The following is an 8,555-nucleotide window of genomic DNA, read 5'->3' as shown; positions in this document are numbered from 1 at the left end:
GCACTCATTAGCTTCTTGTCGCCGGCGCGATGAGTCGGCCCTATCATCCCTTTTATGAATTAACACACACATATGTTTGTGGTCGTCCGGCGAGGACGCAAACCCAAAGATCGGCGTTCTGAGGAGGAGAGGCTCCTTGATAAGACGTGTTGTTTTCACATGGATACCGCTCTGTGTGTGTGTGTGTGTGTGTGTGTGTGTGTGTGTGTGTGTGTGTGTGTGTGTGTGTGTGGAGAATGGTGGCAGTGGCAGTGAGAGGTACCTCCTGTTGCTTCTTTTACTGTTTGACAGTTTGTGTGTGCGTGTTTGTGCATGTGACAGAACAAAAGGTCATGAGGCTGACTTTGTGGTCACACATGAGTCCCTCCGACGTTCGATCCCACAAGTGAAGCATCGCCGAAAACGCTCATATCCACCTACACAACACAACAAGAGATAAACACTTTTACTCCCCCTCGCTGCTCTCTTTTGCTCTCGCTCCCTCGGTTGATGAGAGAGTTGTTATTATTGGCGGAGGGCCTGCTCCTAACTCCCAGTAGAAGCCAGATGATTGTTTTTGCTGCCTGGGGTCCAGACCCTACCTCTCCAGATCCTGTTACTGGAACTGTGGAACCTTTCCACGGGGTTCCTGCCGAGAGTTGGACATAAACAGAGGGAGAGAGAGATGAAACTGCATCCCAAACACCGAGAGTTTACATCATTTTAAATAGACTTTTTATTTGCTTATAGCAACAGCAGCACTGGTGTGGATGAAGATAGCAGCAGTGGAAAGTACTACATTTACTCAAGTACTGTACTTAAGAACAATTTTGAGGCACTTGTGCTTTGAGTACTTCCATTTTCTTCTACTTTATACTTCTACCCCTCCACATTTTAGAGGAAAATTGTGTATTTTTACTCCACTACATTTAATGTGATAGTGCTAGTTATTTTGCAGATTAAAGGTCCCCTGTGGAGTCTTCTTGTAAACAAACAAAATGTTTGTTTACATCCAGTGTTACTCATCAAAATGCAGCGTGTGTATCCTTGGCGTCTAACAAACATGCTGAATGAATTTCCTTCCTCATTAAAGATTTGCAAGGCTGATTTTTCTGAAAAGTTTGAATCCCGCACTGTTTGTATCCCACATGGCTGTGTTTATTAGTACATTACCGCCACCTGTAGAGCAGTGGAATAGTGTGAAACCATTGGCAGGAATATGAGCCACCTCATGAGCGTATGTGCATCTTCATGTATGGAAAGCAAAGCGCTGTTAGTATAAGTTTTAATATACAAATCGTTAATCAGTTCATAGTCGATGCATTGTTCTCCATTAAACTACTCAATACATAAACCAGTGGATAAAATCTTCACTCAAGGTCCACTTACTTGCTGGTTCTGCAGATGAAACTTACTCAGCTGATGTCAAACTACAAATGTCTCCATTAGTCTGAGCACTTTAAATCATCAATACTGAAAAAGTGAGTAAATTGACCCTGGATGAAGATTATTTTCTCAGCTGCTGTTTCCAGTGTCGACAATTCACTGACAATCTTAGATTTTAAATCAAAATGGATAAAAAGTGCTATGAGTTTAACATAAACAGTTTTATGACAACTGAGCAAACTCAATATCCACTGATGACCGTGTGAGATGGCCAAAAGCTCCAGAACAAGCCAGTAAGTAGACTTTGAGTGGAGTATCAACTGCTGTTTCCAAGGTTCAACTGTCAAAATGAGCCTTTATCAGATCACATAATACATGATAATATAACATTCACATGTGACTTCAGGTACATTTAGCCTATGGCACTATGTTCTTGTACTTAAGCAGGATTTTCAACGCAGGATGTTTACATGGAGCATTTTTAGGTTATTGAATATTTCATCCACATCATAAAATACTGCCTCCCACTCTTTCGCACCATGCTAACTCTGTGGTGCTAATTCAGTACATTTTGTCATCTATTTAATGTGTTCCATCTTTTCATGTGTGAAATCCCGCTTGCACCATACTGTACTTTACAACAGACACATGCACACACATGCACACCTGTCTCACATGTGTGTGTGTGTATTTTTAGCGGCCGGTCCGTGCAGCTGTTTGCCATTACTCATATCAGTGTGTGCTCCTTCTCTCCCTCTCTGACCCAGTGTTATTCTTTCTAAGCCACCGGAGCTACAGTCACCGTATGACTGTGTTGGCCTAACCCTGGCAGGCTGTTTTTCCTGCTGCAGTGTTTGAAGCAACTCATTTGAAATGCTTTTCTAGCTTAATCATTTCCCACTATCATTGTACCCAGAATTACTTGTCATATAACTGTGAAGAGGGAAAAGTTACAGAGGATCAGTTGATGAATTATTCATTGTTCTCCACTGTTGTGTAGACATGTTGCCACAGTGAAATGAGTATGTCAAGAGAAGAGTGTGTGCATGACTGTGTGTGTGAGTAGGCGGGTGAGAGGAGTTTATGGTTTGGCGCAGAAAAGATTAACCGGTGTAACACACAATCATGCATATATGCCAGAACAGGCTTATACACACACACACGCAGAGCGTGGACAAAACCATCATCTTATTTCCTCTGTACGAAGGTTCAAGACACAGAGGTGAGGGTGAAACTTAATGCTGTGTGTAGCTGTGAAGACATGCTTAGTGAATGATAGAGTCTCTGAGTTGGCCCATGCAGTGTGTCAAAGATCAGGTCAAGGTCACTCCATCCCAAAAGGCAGAAAGAGCTTTATTACCCTTAATTAAGATGGCATTAATGACTTCCCTCTGGGTCTGGACATAAACATCCAGTTAGTGTTTTACAGAGTGCAATTACCCCGGTGGTGTGATTACCTCAGACCGGAGCCTCTGCTGGCTTCCTCCAGCAGTAATAGCTGGCCAGGAAGACTTCAGCTTGTTTAGTTTAACTCTGCAGATCAGGCTCGGATGCAGCAGGGGAAAACAATGGAGGAAAGAGGGAGGGAGAGAGAGAGAGAGAGAGAGAGAGAGAGAGAGAGAGAGAGAAAGAGAGAGAGAGAATGTATTTTACAGTAATTCTGCTCTTCTGATTAAATATGGAGGCACTGAAAAAAAGGCTTTAGGCAAAAGGTCAAGCACGTGGCTCAGTGAGTAACAACCAGACAAACCCTGTCGATTCTGGTATGAAGCAGTTATCGGAATGAATCTAATCTGCTGATCTTTCATTTGAATGATCGGATGAGCATCAGGGATGGCTCCACTGTAAACAATCAGGATGCCTCAGAGGTCCAGTGGCCCTCGATCCAAACCAACACTGCATATCCACCTCTGGCTCAAGTTTATTAGCGATCAGCTCAAAGGAAAAACGAACCCAAAAGCAGAATATTTTGCTGATTGATTTTAGAATCAATACTCAGCATGTTCCACTCTCTGCTAAAGATTTCGTAATGTTAATGTTATCAGACAAAGCTGCAGTAATGCTGATAAATGGGAGATGCACTGTCTGAAAAGGTAACCTAACACTCTTCTGTATCACCCTGTCGCAATCGTAGCCTCAGTGTCTCACACTCAGACTGTTGGCTCCCTGGAGTCCTTTGACTTTCATTAAAAGATAACAAAAACAGACAACCTGTGGATGAGAATGCACAAAACTCTGTAGCCATTGCAAATTTGGGAATGACATTGCCACAGTTTGCCATCTGCACGCAAGCAGCACCAGCAAATCACTTCAGTGAAAACAGGCCCCCGCTGAGAGAGAGATGTCACACAGCGCTGAGTACATTTCTCCAGGTAGTGAACATAACACACAGTAGGTGTTTTATGAAGGCTTCTTGCTTTGATAAGCAAACCATCATCAAAGCTTAAGCACGCCACTGAACTCTGGTTGACACATCCTCACAGGCCTTTGGGCATTAAGGGATTGAGGTCGAGTTATGGTCCAACCAGTATAAAGGTGTTTGTAGCAGTGCTGCTGATAAAGAGGCTGACCGGGGGGTGTCAGATAGACGGTAGCTGGAGGTTGACTGAAAGTTAATAAGGGAATGGGGACGGAGCTAAGCTGTGCAGATGAAGTGCCACTCTTTGAGGGGGATTTCCAAGCATGATTTAGCCAGAGAGTTGCCAAAGGTCAAGTCATTAACCCTTTATTGATAATTCTTAGAAGTTCAGGCCTCAGGCATCAACAGTCATGCACTACCAATAAACAGGCTTACTACTATGAATGAAGGCATCCATGTGTCACATGTAAACAAATCAGGTTGTTTATGAAGCACACATCAGAAGTTTAAGTGCGTTGTAGCAAATAACACAATTTAATGTCCATATATAAACAGTCTCGATTGTACACGGTCGCGGTCACAGGGTGCATATTGTACAACATAAAAATAATGGTAATGTCAATTCTCTGTGCTGTTTATCACATTAATTCAAACACAAACCTCCTTGTCCCATGCAGCAGCATCAGCATGACTTGGCTCTGTGGACTCCAGGGAATTGGTGCAAGCCATTGTAACATACTCAAACCTCATGGGCGTGATTGAAAGCGTGAGGTTTCAGGGTGTGAGAACCACGTGAGAGAAGTTGTTGAGAAGACAAAAAACAGAAAGAGAGAGTCAGAGAAAAAGGGAGACAAGGTCTCTTGTTTCTTGCTCTCAGAGGCCCAGCTGCTGCAGCTTTCATTATTCAAATGGTGCAGCATGACACTGAATTAATACAGCCATTGGTAAACACGGCCACATGAGGGCCTGTGCCGCAAACATCAACTCAGATTAGGCTGCCAAGACAAATAAGCGACTTAAATGATCTGTTGTGAGAGGAATAGAGAAGAGAGATTGGAGGAAGAGATAACGTGATGACATTTGATAAGGCTCTCTAGCACATTAAATACACTATCAGCAATTACTGTGTGGTTGCTTGTTTACCTTGAGACTAAGCAAGATACAGCTAACTGCTAGGAATCGACTAACATCTGAATTTCACATGTTGTCATATGGAGCTCTTGAGAAAATAACTTCCACTTCTTTTTATTGGATGAGGGTTTTTTTTTTTAAAGACAGCCACAGCTGTTTTTCAAAATATGAATTATTGTTCAATGTCAAACCAAACTTTGCTCCATGCTCGCAGTCTTCACTGATCACTTAATTTGCTTTCTGATTAATAGCTGCATTTTCCCTGTTGTTATTCCCCTGCACTCACTGTGCTCATGTCCTCCATATGTAAACAACTCAGCACACTGATCCCTGCGAGTGGAGCTGTGGGCTTTCAGCAGAGGTCACTACCAAGCAGATGACCCCGGGGTCACAGAGGGTGGAGGAGGGGCTGTAGGCACTGAGGGTATTTCTGTCTTGTTCCCTATTTGTGATTTCTAATGTTCTAATCTAGAGGGTGCGTGAGAGCAGGGGATTGCCAGCTTCCCTTCCCCCACCTCCCTGCACTCCCCCTGGGGAAAACTTGGAGCTATGCTCGGCTGGAGTGGGTAAGACGATGTCCAGACTCTTGCTGCTCAAACTCATAAAAACAACCATCATGAGAGGCAATTGTTTGCAATGAAACATCACTGCAACAACATAGACACACAGATTTCTGGATTTTTTTTTTGTCTGGCTGTACTGGGAAATTCATTGCCAAGTTTAATTGCCGCGAGCCTGGAAGACAAAAAGAGTGATCGAGAGAAAGAGAGACAGAGAGACAGATTTAAAGAGACGGAGTGAGACTGATTGCCCGCTCTCTTGCCGTGGATTTACGATAAGTTCAAGAGTTCATGATCGTATCTGGATAGTTTGTCTTGTGTTGCTAACCACTCGACGCCACTCTGCCAACCAGTGCTGGTTTGGGGTGACTGACCATGATACGTAGATCATAAAACCTCTGCAGGACGGGGCGGTTCAGCCTGAGTTCATGGAGGTAGTCTGAGAGAAAGAGAGAGCAGAAAGGAGTGGAGTGGCAAAATTAAGCCAGCAGTAGCGCACCAAACTTAACAAACGCCAGTGTAACTCCACCTCTGCTGCTCACTGATGTGTTTTCAGAAATTGAGATAACAAGCTCAAAACTGTATGGCCATACTTCAGCAGGAGACTCCACTTTTTTCACTGTCCACTAATGAATCAGCAGATTTACCGGTCCACAATATATTTGTTGTCTGCACCTCCCCATCTAAACATCCCAAAGCAAAGAAAACAAAGGTTCCCATTGGGCCAATAATGAATAAATAGTTCCCATGTGACCACAGGCCAAGTCCCATTTCGCTCCATCCTCTGTTTGTTTTCCCCACCATTGTAATTAGCCCTCCCCCCCTAAAAAGCCCAAACTACCCAGCGGTAAAAGAAACCCAACAAACCCTGGGACTCTGACTCAGACCCATAAAAACACGACACAAGAGAATGGGGGGGGGGGTTGTTGAAGGATTGTAGCTTATGGGGGCAAACATGGCATGACAGCGGGAGGGAAAAGTGGGCATTCAGTGCATGTGTGGTGTATGTGTGTGCATTTGTGTGTGCGCAAGGGAACAGTGCCTTTACCCCCTTCCTCTGACTCTGACCCTGGCCCCCTGCCAGCAACAGTCACAGTCTAATTACTGAAATCTGTGTGCCAGCTAAAGGCATTGTAGGAGTCAGCATTGTCTGGGGGCCCGCGAGAGCAGTCGCCATTCATCCCTGGGTGCCCTCTATTTACTGAGGTGGAACGGCCTTTACAAGAAATCTGTTTTCGAGGGACCAACGTGTTTGAATGAGCTGTCTGAGACCGTCCCGCTAAATGATACAGTGTGACAGTGTGTCACTGTATTGAATCAGGCAACCAGCCCAAACGAGACCCACTGTGGCTCCACGTTACAGCCGGACACAGCTCTGCACTCCCCAAATTAATAGCTCAAAGTTTAGCAATCATCATGCTGAGTTGTTGTTTACTTTATTCCATCCTCTGTATTTGCATTGCGCCATCTTTGCATGTCATTACAGGCTCTCTGATGCTTGGCATAAATATTCACCCTAATTGCATCTGTTTTTCACCTTCACCAGTGGAGCGGAAGAGCTGATGTCACTTTTCCTGGAGTGAAGTCCCTGCGCTGGTATCTAGATTAGAGCTCCCATGCTGGAGTCCAGCAGGGAGGGACTGGCTACAGCTTAGGTTCCCCAGCCCCGTTTTTATCACGTCTGTGACTGGATTTATTAAGCCTAATGCTGTTAATCTGCTTGATTTTCAGTGTAAACCCATTAGGGGCAATACTAGAGGTAAGATAAGGACAGGGGACTCTCTGTTTTCAAGTACGGGCGTTTATCGCACCAACTGTAATCTCGTCAAATGCACACAACTGTTACAGGTCAGGGTGTGCCAAAACAATGGTGTTAGGCCTCTTGTTATCACTGGAGCTGGAGATGTGGAGTTATTTACATCTGTGTTATCTACTTTGAGGCAGATCAGGCTTGCTCACTGTTTCCCCCAGGAAACCCTCCAAAACCGTATCAGGAGGCATTCTCATCTGCAAAACAACCTGGGTTTATATAAACATCATCCAGCGAGATAGGAGGGGACCCGTGGTTTGCAGACATTTCTACACTGCAATTGTGACAAGCTGGCAGCTCCATGCATGTCAAACCCAAATGATCAGCCATGTTATAATGCTCAATAAGATGTAATAACATAGTATGCTGGTGGCTTTCGGAGTGGTCAGGCTACAGTTGAGGGCCCCTGCCTGCTTTTGCCCGGTGTGGTGAATTGCAGCGGCCGCACTCCGTCTGCTGCGACCACAAGGCTCACCGCCGTCTCTCTCCGGCGTCACAGCCGTTTGGTAGGCAGGGCCCATCCTCACCACACCTCACCACACCACAACACAGCGCACAGTCACATGAAACCCTCACACCCCTCGCAAAGTCTGCAAAGCTGCTTGTTCTGTCTGCGCGGTGTCTCACATTGTGCACGCCGCAAAAGAACACCGCGGTGATACTTTCACATGCTCGTCGCAGGAGCTCCAGAGCAACATCTGTGGATGGTAGTGCTGTTGCTGAGATGCTTTAGAGCATGTGTGATGTCAGGTTTGGGGAGCAGATTAAGACCATAAACTGTTTTCTCTGAGCAAGAATGTCAGTGCTGGAAAGCACAATTATCTGTAATAGGAGTAGACATAAACTTCACAGGGTCAAATCAACCACATCGCTTATAGTTAGCATGTGGCAGTTCTCAGCGCTACATGCTGCGCACAGTGAAATACCAAGGAATTAAGGTCAACCCTTGAGGTCGTAATAGCATTTGTAGGTGAACTATTGTACAACAAACAGCGTTAGAATAGAAGCGGTGAGCTATTTTTGTCATCACCGCTGGAGTTTAAATCAGTTTAACTGTTGGGCTGGACTTGTCAAAGACAAATGTTGCACACGACTGCACATTATGCCGTTACTTTGTTTTCCAGCCCACCCTCATCTGTGTCTGCATTTGAAATTCATTCAACTGTCTTGGAAGAGAATTATTTATGAGCAAATCTGTTCATTGGAATGGCTTGTCTTGTTTTTGCTTTACTGCGCTCCCCTGATGCAGTTCTGCAGGGACCGCCTGTCAGAATCACCGGCTTTTAATGGAGCCATTGTGCCAAAACACCAGACACAAAAAGTTAGCTGT

This window comes from Chaetodon trifascialis, chromosome 14, assembly GCF_039877785.1.
Source record: "Chaetodon trifascialis isolate fChaTrf1 chromosome 14, fChaTrf1.hap1, whole genome shotgun sequence".
NCBI lineage: Eukaryota > Metazoa > Chordata > Actinopteri > Chaetodontiformes > Chaetodontidae > Chaetodon > Chaetodon trifascialis.
This window is presented reverse-complemented; position numbering follows the sequence as displayed.